Raw genomic sequence first — 11,358 nt, 5'->3', positions numbered from 1 at the left:
GATGCCCTCGTGGGGGCCTTTATTGCTGGATTACAACCAGAAATCCGTCTAGCCGTTCAAACGCAAGAGTCAAGAGACCTTCGAATTTGCATGAAGGTGGCTAGGGATAAAGAAGAGAAAATGGAGCTTAAACGTGCCATAAGGATGGATGCAAAAGGGTATGACCCACATCGGGCCAGAACCCTCATTCACTCCAAAGCGAACTTCAAGAAGAAGGCTGCACCCCCACCCCAACATCCCCCACGCAAGGTCACTTACATCACCAAGGAAGAAAGAGACCGACGATTTCAGCAAGGGCTATGCTATAATTGTGAAGAAAAATGGCACAAGGGCCATGAGTGCAAAAAGAAACGGCTGTATGCAGTTCTTGAGGATGATGAGGAACCACCCACCGATGATGATTCTAGTGAGGATGAGGTTCCACCGGAAGTCTTAGTTGAGGCAGCCGTTGGAGAGGAAATGTCTTGCCACTCCTTGACCGACCCTAGTAAAGCCAAAGCAATGAGAGTTAGAGGGTATGTCAACCAAACCAGACTTGTAGTCCTCCTAGACTCGGGGGCCACTCATAATTTCATGAGTCTAGAAGTGGCTAACAAGCTGGGATGCCACATTGAGCCTCAAGCTCCGTTTACAGTTATGGTAGGCGACGGGTCCAAGCTCCCTTGCGAAGGAAGGTGCAGAGACCTAGAACTTGTGATGAACAAGGTGCCCTTCAAGGTGGACGTGTTTGTTTTACCTCTTGGAGGAGTCGACATAGTGTTAGGCATTCAATGGCTGGAAACCTTGGGTGTAATCCATTGGGACTTTGCTAACCTCCGAATGAGTTTCACGAAAGATGGCGATGAGGAAAGAGTCACGTTGACAGCCATGAACTCAAGCGTGAAGCCACGGGCAGCCCTCAAGGCGTTAGTGGCTCAGCAGCCCGCATTTTGGTTAGTGGCTATGGCCACGGATGTGCCAGCCAAGGAAGAGCCAACAGAAATAGTTCCCATCGAAATTCAGCATGTGTTGAAAGATTTCATTGATTTATTTGAAGAGCCATCTTACGCTAGTGAGGACTGCGATCCTATTGAGGAGATGGATGAAGAGGAAGGTGATGATCAACAAACCGGTTCTGAGAGTTCCGATCAAGGAGATGAATACTCCAAAGCGAGCCAACATAGTGAGGATGAACGGTTGACTACCAATGAAATCGAGGATCAGTCAAGTGAGGAATCTTGCAAAGAATGGGGAGACGACTATGGGGATCCATCCCCTAATGACCATTCCAGTTCTTCACCCCATGAGTATCGTGGGTTCACTTTGGCTAAAACAAGGTTGTATCACCCCCGAATCAGCAACTTCACGTTCGGGTATGCAACTAGTAGTGGGACAACTCACAAGAGGGAATCCAACTATTGTGAACCACTACTGCCCTTAGTTGGTCATAATAGATTGCATAATTACAGCCCACAAAGTTCAATGAACCCCTTGAGGTGTGGGCCAACGAAGGCAGCAAGCTTACAGCCCTCTACTGCCATTTCGCTTAAGTCAACCAGCAGCCATTCAAAGCCAAATAAAAATCAGAAAATCCACCACCGGGCAGATCAGCAAAAAGGGAACAAGCTGAAAGATATTTTGGCAACCTCAGATTTAGGAAGGAGGCCTAAGCCCCGAACAAGGAGCAACTTTGTAAATGGTCCTTCACTGAAAACAGAGAACCGAAATCAACAACTTTCAAAGGAACCATTGAAAGATCCCCTACCAGCAGCGTATAATTTGCGGGAGGCAATAAGGAAGATTCAGTCCTCTACCAAACCCGATAAAATGCAGCAACAAAAAAAGACCAGCAGTCGTGTTCCTGTTCGGAACAAGATGCCAATTCCAGCAAAGCTTGAACGCACTAAACATGCTAACGTCTTGAGCGCAAGTCCAGCCATGGTACGCAAGAAAGAACAGGTTGCTAAGGCACCCGAGGGAGCTAAGGTGGGTGATGATGGCACAGCCACCATTAGAGAGCAACCACCAGCTGAGAAGCCCCATTTCACTCTAACTGATGCGTTGACCATGATTAGACGGATTGTAGCAAAGAATGACGAACTATTAGAGCAAATGTACGTCCAACGACAGAATGAGCAAAGAACCTTCCTAAGTGCGTCAGCTCATGGGCAAGGCAATGGCCCCCAAGAAGAGCAGGCTGAGAATTCGGATGAATCGGATGAAGAGGATGAGGCTGTGGCAACCCGTGAGAAACCAACCGGTCAATTCCCGACTTCTAAGGATAAAATTTCAGATTTATTAAAGGACCTGAAAACGGGTGAGCATCAAACTCTAGAAAGGCGAAATGAAAACATTAAGAATGCTGAAATCCATGAGAACAAAGAGCTCGCCCCTATGGACCACATTGGGGTAGCGGCAACCCTTTATGATCAGCTGGAATCAATACCATGGAGTACCTTCACAGCGAGTGAGGCATCATCTAAGGAGGATGGCGATGACAACACAAATTTTTCAGCCCGTAAGAATGGGAACTGTGGCCAGCTAGAATGGGCAGATCTTGGGCAGAACGTGTTGAAGCAACTCCCAAACACCACCTTCGTTCTTAAGACCAATAATAGTCTTCACATGCCAACGTTTGCACATTATCTTAAGGCTGAAGTGCACCCACAAGTTAGGCTGATTTTTGACCATGGGAAGTCCATACAAGGGTCGGCAACAAAATGTTATAAGGAACTTCACAAGAGAATGGAGTCCCAACTTGGACGACTCCCGATCGATTATGGACCATGCTACCCTCTACTATTGATAGGATGGTTCAAGGCCAAACTGGAAAACGAATTGGCAGCACTTGGAGATCGTTGTAGGGTAAGGCCAAAGAGGCTTAAAGGCCAAGTCTATGATCGAGGAAGGTTGCATGGGGCAGCGATATTAAGTGACAACCCAAGACATCAAGACCAGCGAAGGACATTACTGGGGCTGTTGCAGCGGGATTATGGACCAGCTAGAAGCAAGGCCTGGCTGGATAAGAGTGGTCGGTTCACCCTAGGGGACTGCCAAGGTCGAGCTTGGGGACAAGCTCGTTCTAAGGGGGGTGGATCTGTTACAGGTCCGCCTAGGAGTTGGCCGAGGACTGCCGACAATGCCGCCGATGGCCGACCGGGTGACGAGACCAGCCAGCTACAAGGCCGGACGAGTGTCGGCCACGAGCGCCGAAGAGGGCCGAGCACGGCCGAAGGTGGCGCGGGCCAGCACACCGTCGCGAGGCTGCCGAGAGATGAGGGCGCCGAGCGCCCACGCCGAGCGGGGAAAGCACCCGCAGCCACTGACCCTGCTTCCTTTTGTTGTGAGGCTAACGTGTTTTGCAGGGTGCGGGACCGGGACGCAAAGGAGGTTACCCATGGAGGGGCCACGGCCGCGGTTGCCGATGACGACGCCAAGAGCCCGAACGCGCCAGCAATCGCGGAGGAGAGCACGAACGAGGGTACTACGCGGCCAAGGGAGGTTGACGAGATGACAGCCCCACACTCCACCCGTGCATTTACTGCGAGTGAGGCTAGCCCGTTGATTGGAGGACTTCATGCCATAGAGCTTGGACAAGGTGAGGCCACTTTGCCCACCCAGGCCAAGCCAGACGTACTCGAGCAGAGTGGGCTGGACTTAGCATGCGGGGCTCAGCTTGCTGGACACACCATGGAGACAGGGTGTTCTGGGCAGAGACTGACGAGTTCTAGACTGTCAAACGGAGGACGCACGGACTGGACAGGAACAGGGGTCGTTCAGGCGTTCAGAACAGAGACAGAGCTGACAGACAGGACGGACAGCCACAGGACAGGCACAGAGGATGTCCTGGCGTCCGGAACAGAGACAGTCCAGGAAACTGAGACGGGCAGATACGAAGGCCGTCTAGACCGAGTCTAGACGAAGTGGGTTAGGACCCAGGCGAGGCATCGAGGCAGCACCCAGGAGCGGAAGGGAGACCCGAGTTGGAGTCTTGTTGGTAGGCCGTCTCGGCCGTACCGATTCACTTTGTACATGTTTTATTTCAGCTTTTGCTCTTGTACCGGGACGGTTCAGGGGCGTCCCGAGTCACTTAGCCTTTATAAGCTAAGTGATGGAACTTTTACCCTAAGTTTTTGCATAATAGAATTGGGTTTCTTCTCTCTCGTGTGAGAGCTTGTCACCATGGGCGGCTGCCATGCCTGCCTTCCCAAAACCTGCAACTCCCTTCATCTCTGAGAAGCCTTAGGCCGGAGAAGACGCCGGAGTGCGGTCGGAAAGACGAGCAACCAGAGGGCTGGCGCCGGAGGCCAGCACCGGACGCTCGGCTGCGAGTTCTTCCTCTCCCATTTGCTGAAAACGGAGGTTCTGTGAAGCCCCTGGCCGGAACCGTGGAGAAGACGATCGGAGTGCTGGTAGCTCGACCACGGAGCTGCTGTGAGGCTGCGTTCGTCAAGGGAGAGCAGCGGATGAGGCTGCGCTGGTTTCAGCAACGCCTTCCCTGCTGAAAACGACATCCGGCGGTCTTCAAGAGGTAAGCCTTGATCTCCGACGGCTTCCTCTCGTTGTCCGTTCGTTCCAGAAGGTGGCTCTAACGCTGCTGACGCCGGAGGTGCTTCTAACTCGTTTGGAATCCACCGAAGGTAGCTCGGGCGATTGTCGCTGGATTGAAGAGTCGTTCGATCGGTTTTAACGACTGTGAGCAGCGCATTCGGGCGGAATCCTTCCGTTCGTCTAACACTGTGAGCAGGGATTCAAATCGATGGGAGACTAAGCGATTTCTGTAGCATGTGTTTACTCTTGCTTCTGTAATGTTATTGCTGCGAGAAATCGAGGAGAAACACAAAGGAATCGGAAGGAAAACGAAAAACGGAATAGCCTTCAACCGGTTTCTGTAAAACAGTCCCTGAACCCTGATAAAACGCGAATCTGAAGAAATATAGAGAGGGTTTTGGTGATCCGACGCTTCTGTGACTTTCCCCTCATCAATACGAAACCAACGAACCCGGAATGAGCCAAATCCGACAAGAAATGAGGGAGATATCGCAGTTTGAATAGCCTGGACTGTTTTCCCCAATTTTGCCGCCGACCAGTCCCTGGAAACCTGCAAATCTGAAGAAAATGGTGTACAATCTCGACGATCGGCCACTGTGGTTGCCTTCCTAACATCCTTACGCACATTTCAAGCTAAGGAGGCCCAAAATCCGACGTCGGATGACTGAGATATGATCGACGGCCTGAATCTGAAAAAGAACGGCGGTGGAAGTCTGTAATCTCCGCCCGAACGGCGGCAGCGCCCCCATCTTCACTAGAATTTGGGGAAAACCACCAAATCCGGTGATCTGACTATCCTCCTTCGTTCTAATCTGTTGTTCTTGCTCTATTCCTGATATCTAATGCTTGGATTAACGTTTTGATTGAGAATGATCACCCGGAGAATCGATTGAAGCTCTGGAATCCTTCCTGCACCCGCCTGAGGGGATGAACACTGCTGCAGCGTCGCGTGCCTTCCAGGAGCTATCACCTGAGAGTGAATCTGAGCCGGGCCTTTTGGGAGGTTCTTCCTTGGTGTCTTAGGAGCCTACCTGTGAAGTTCGGCGTTCATTGGACGAAGGAAATCACTGGAGCGAAGATCTGAAGCCGAAGCAGTCTGAACAAGTTCCTGTCGTCCTGAACAGAGCTCCACCTTGCGGCGTCCAGCTCCAAAACTGCTCAACGTCTTGCCCAAGGAGGTCTTGTTTGGGCCCAATCTTTTGGGCGTCCAAACCTTGGTGTGTCAGCTCCCTTCAAACCAAATTTCAGGATTTTTGGGTGTCTGGATCAACGGGAATGAATTTTTGAAGACGGACTACTCTGGAACTCGCCTGCGTTCTGTTCTGTTCCTGAACAGAGCCTGTTGACTGTGACAGTTCGGCGCCTTCAGTCTTCAACGACTTGACCTTAGAGGGCTCCGATTGCAGTGATTTTTGGAGCGTCCCTTCATAATCATCAGAGGCAGCTACCCACCAAATTTCAGCCCAATCCGAGCTGTGGATGATTTTTAATGATTTTTGGAAGATCGGCAAAGCCTGAGAATCCAGAACCTTCACCAGAGAACCAGGGAGCTTAAGCTGTCCAGGACAGCGCGCGTGCTTCGGCGTCAATCGAAGCTTGCCTCACCCCTTCATCGTCTAGCTCCAGGGGTTTAATCCTCAATCTGGTGACGCCTCTCCACATTCGAAATTCTGCTCTTAATCATTGTCTTTTCCAGTGATTCGCTCGCCCTTGTTTGAAGTGCATTGTAGCCCAACGGTGGAGGGTGTTGCGGACAGCAGGGCCTAATCCATTGCAGCTACACCGGTTAGGAGACATAGCTTACGCCGGGCTAAGCGGCGCTTGCCTCCCCCTAACTCAACAACGAACAGGGGTAAAACGTTCTCACGGTGAAGTCTCCTAACGATGCTTGGAAATACTCCGTTTCCTTGCTAATTTCGACAGTAACCTTCTCTATTCATTTTCTGGAGGGTATTGCTGAGAAGGAGGAGCAGTCCAGCAACCGTGTGCTGAGCTGATCCCGGGAGAAGAAGGGTGTACGCTGTCACCTTGTCAGCGCTAGCCTCCCCCTACTTCATCACAGCACTAGGGGTTCCAACGTTTCCAGCTAAGTGCAATCCCTTCTCCCGTCTTGAGTTGCTGAATTACAAAGCAGTAACTATGCTGTCTATGTCTTGAGCAAGGAGGAGAGACCAACTTGAACGGGCACCTCGCTTGCGAAGACCGACGTGCTGATTACCAAGGGGCTTTGGCCTTTGCCCTTGGTCGCTTGCTGAACTAGCTTCAGCCAGGTAGGCACCCGAATCACCCTATAGATTCGAGGGCGGGTGCACTTGTTTTCAGCCTTGCCTCCGGGCGTGTAGTGCTTGGGTTACCTCCAAAGCTCGTTAGCTAAGGACACGAACCCGGACTACGGACCTTCCTAGGGTGCATGGTGATGGTTTGCACGTCCTAAGGATTGTATGCGTGGTTTGATGAATGTGTTGAATGCTGGAATGAGTGAGGAATGAGTTCATGTTGTACGCTACGCTTGTAAGGCCTCGAACCCACATTGTTGTAATAGGTTCAGACCTAGCTAGCGAGGGGATAAACCATTCCTTGTATCCATACCCAAGGGCATTTGAGCTGTGATTGTGTCCAGCCGGGGTTGAAATTTTGTAAGGCCAATCTTGGGCCAGCTACATTACCACTAAGAGGTCTTGGGAGGTTACGTTCGTCGGCAGCTTTGAGGCGCTACAAGGGCGGATGTAACAATCTCCTACGCAGGTGATTTGGGCGATCGCTCCCGGGTAAAAGGGGCTAACGCGAAAATCACCTAGTCTACCATAAATGTTCCAGACCATTCGTGAATCCACTTGTGTACCTGATCCGGTCCCAAAGGACACCGCAGGCGCTGTCGGGGAACAGCGAGCACTGCAGGCCGAGGGCCAGGCAGGGAAGGACACGTTGCATAGCACCTGCCAAACAAAGGCCTTGACAGCAGTCGGAGGCCGAGAAGAAGGCAGTCGCACCGCGTGGACTACAAATGGCCCAGGCAAAACCGGACGCAGGAGAAGCTGAAAAGACAGCTACGGAAGCACGCGGAACCAAGAAAAAATGGCCGCTCGCAGTGAAGAAAGGGCACACGAGGGACGGCAGCAAGGTCGAAGGGTGTCAAGTCCGTCGATCCGAGCTGGTGGTTAACCTATAGGTGATTTGGGCGATGGCTCTGTTACAGGTCCGCCTAGGAGTTGGCCGAGGACTGCCGACAATGCCGCCGATGGCCGACCGGGTGACGAGACCAGCCAGCTACAAGGCCGGACGAGTGTCGGCCACGAGCGCCGAAGAGGGCCGAGCACGGCCGAAGGTGGCGCGGGCCAGCACACCGTCGCGAGGCTGCCGAGAGATGAGGGCGCCGAGCGCCCACGCCGAGCGGGGAAAGCACCCGCAGCCACTGACCCTGCTTCCTTTTGTTGTGAGGCTAACGTGTTTTGCAGGGTGCGGGACCGGGACGCAAAGGAGGTTACCCATGGAGGGGCCACGGCCGCGGTTGCCGATGACGACGCCAAGAGCCCGAACGCGCCAGCAATCGCGGAGGAGAGCACGAACGAGGGTACTACGCGGCCAAGGGAGGTTGACGAGATGACAGCCCCACACTCCACCCGTGCATTTACTGCGAGTGAGGCTAGCCCGTTGATTGGAGGACTTCATGCCATAGAGCTTGGACAAGGTGAGGCCACTTTGCCCACCCAGGCCAAGCCAGACGTACTCGAGCAGAGTGGGCTGGACTTAGCATGCGGGGCTCAGCTTGCTGGACACACCATGGAGACAGGGTGTTCTGGGCAGAGACTGACGAGTTCTAGACTGTCAAACGGAGGACGCACGGACTGGACAGGAACAGGGGTCGTTCAGGCGTTCAGAACAGAGACAGAGCTGACAGACAGGACGGACAGCCACAGGACAGGCATAGAGGATGTCCTGGCGTCCGGAACAGAGACAGTCCAGGAAACTGAGACGGGCAGATACGAAGGCCGTCTAGACCGAGTCTAGACGAAGTGGGTTAGGACCCAGGCGAGGCATCGAGGCAGCACCCAGGAGCGGAAGGGAGACCCGAGTTGGAGTCTTGTTGGTAGGCCGTCTCGGCCGTACCGATTCACTTTGTACATGTTTTCTTTCAGCTTTTGCTCTTGTATCGGGACGGTTCAGGGGCGTCCCGAGTCACTTAGCCTTTATAAGCTAAGTGATGGAACTTTTACCCTAAGTTTTTGCATAATAGAATTGGGTTTCTTCTCTCTCGTGTGAGAGCTTGTCACCATGGGCGGCTGCCATGCCTGCCTTCCCAAAACCTGCAACTCCCTTCATCTCTGAGAAGCCTTAGGCCGGAGAAGACGCCGGAGTGCGGTCGGAAAGACGAGCAACCAGAGGGCTGGCGCCGGAGGCCAGCACCGGACGCTCGGCTGCGAGTTCTTCCTCTCCCATTTGCTGAAAACGGAGGTTCTGTGAAGCCCCTGGCCGGAACCGTGGAGAAGACGATCGGAGTGCTGGTAGCTCGACCACGGAGCTGCTGTGAGGCTGCGTTCGTCAAGGGAGAGCAGCGGATGTGGCTGCGCTGGTTTCAGCAACGCCTTCCCTGCTGAAAACGACATCCGGCGGTCTTCAAGAGGTAAGCCTTGATCTCCGACGGCTTCCTCTCGTTGTCCGTTCGTTCCAGAAGGTGGCTCTAACGCTGCTGACGCCGGAGGTGCTTCTAACTCGTTTGGAATCCACCGAAGGTAGCTCGAGCGATTGTCGCTGGATTGAAGAGTCGTTCGATCGGTTTTAACGACTGTGAGCAGCGCATTCGGGCGGAATCCTTCCGTTCGTCTAACACTGTGAGCAGGGATTCAAATCGATGGGAGACTAAGCGATTTCTGTAGCATGTGTTTACTCTTGCTTCTGTAATGTTATTGCTGCGAGAAATCGAGGAGAAACGCAAAGGAATCGGAAGGAAAACGAAAAACGGAATAGCCTTCAACCGGTTTCTGTAAAACAGTCCCTGAACCCTGATAAAACGCGAATCTGAAGAAATACAGAGAGGGTTTTGATGATCCGACGCTTCTGTGACTTTCCCCTCATCAATACGAAACCAACGAACCCGGAATGAGCCAAATCCGACAAGAAATGAGGGAGATATCGCAGTTTGAATAGCCTGGACTGTTTTCCCCAATTTTGCCGCCGACCAGTCCCTGGAAACCTGCAAATCTGAAGAAAATGGTGTACAATCTCGACGATCGGCCACTGTGGTTGCCTTCCTAACTTCCTTACGCACATTTCAAGCTAAGGAGGCCCAAAATCCGACGTCGGATGACTGAGATATGATCGACGGCCTGAATCTGAAAAAGAACGGCGGTGGAAGTCTGTAATCTCCGCCCGAACGGCGGCAGCGCCCCCATCTTCACTAGAATTTGGGGAAAACCACCAAATCCGGTGATCTGACTATCCTCCTTCGTTCTAATCTGTTGTTCTTGCTCTATTCCTGATATCTAATGCTTGGATTAACGTTTTGATTGAGAATGATCATCCGGAGAATCGATTGAAGCTCTGGAATCCTTCCTGCACCCGCCTGAGTGGAGGAACACTGCTGCAGCGTCGCGTGCCTTCCAGGAGCTATCACCTGAGAGTGAATCTGAGCCGGGCCTCTTGGGAGTTTCTTCTTTGGTGTCTTAGGAGCATACCTGTGAAGTTCGGCGTTCATTGGACGAAGGAAATCACTGGAGCGAAGATCTGAGGCCGAAGCAGTCTGAACAAGTTCCTGTCGCCCTGAACAGAGTTTCCTCTTCCGGCGTCCAGCTCCAAAACTGCTCAACGTCTTGCCCAAGGAGGTCTTGTTTGGGCCCAATCTTTTGGGCGTCCAAACCTTGGTGTGTCAGCTCCCTTCAAACCAAATTTCAGGATTTTTGGGTGTCTGGATCAACGGGAATGAATTTTTGAAGACGGACTACTCTGGAACTCGCCTGCGTTCTGTTCTGTTCCTGAACAGAGCCTGATGACTGTGACAGTTCGGCGCCTTCAGCCTTCAACGACTTGACCTTACAGGGCTCCGATTGCAGTGATTTTTGGAGCGTCCCTTCATAATCATCAGAGGCAGCTACCCACCAAATTTCAGCCCAATCCGAGCTGTGTATGAATTTTAATGATTTTTGGAAGATCGGCAAAGCCTGAGAATCCAGAACCTTCACCAGAGAACCAGGGAGCTTAAGCTGTCCAGGACAGCGCGCGTGCTTCGGCGTCAATCGAAGCTTGCCTCACCCCTTCATCGTCTAGCTCCAGGGGTTTAATCCTCAATCTGGTGACGCCTCTCCACATTCGAAATTCTGCTCTTAATCTTTGCCTTTGTCAGTGATTTGCTCGCCCTTGTTTGAAGTGCATTGTAGCCCAACGGTGGAAGGTGTTGCGGACAGCAGGGCCTAATCGATTGCAGCTACACCTGTTAGGAGACATAGCTTACGCCGGGCTAAGCGGCGCTTGCATCCCCCTAAACTCAACAACGAACAGGGGTAAAATGTTCTCACGGTGAAGTCTCCTAACGATGCTTGGAAATACTCCGTTTCCTTGCTATTTTCGACAGTAACCTTCTCTATTCATTTTCTGGAGTGTATTGCTGAGAAGGAGGAGCAGTCCAGCAACCGTGTGCTGAGCTGATCCCGGGAGAAGAAGGGTGTACGCTGTCACCTTGTCAGCGCTAGCTTCCCCCTACTTCATCACAGCACTAGGGGTTCCAACGTTTCCAGCTAAGTGCAATCCCTTCTCCCGTCTTGAGTTGCTGAATTACAAAACAGTAACTATGCTGTCTATGTCTTGAGCAAGGAGGAGAGACCAACTTGAACGGGC

This window comes from Nymphaea colorata, unplaced genomic scaffold (genome assembly GCF_008831285.2).
Source record: "Nymphaea colorata isolate Beijing-Zhang1983 unplaced genomic scaffold, ASM883128v2 scaffold0247, whole genome shotgun sequence".
NCBI lineage: Eukaryota > Viridiplantae > Streptophyta > Magnoliopsida > Nymphaeales > Nymphaeaceae > Nymphaea > Nymphaea colorata.
This window is presented reverse-complemented; position numbering follows the sequence as displayed.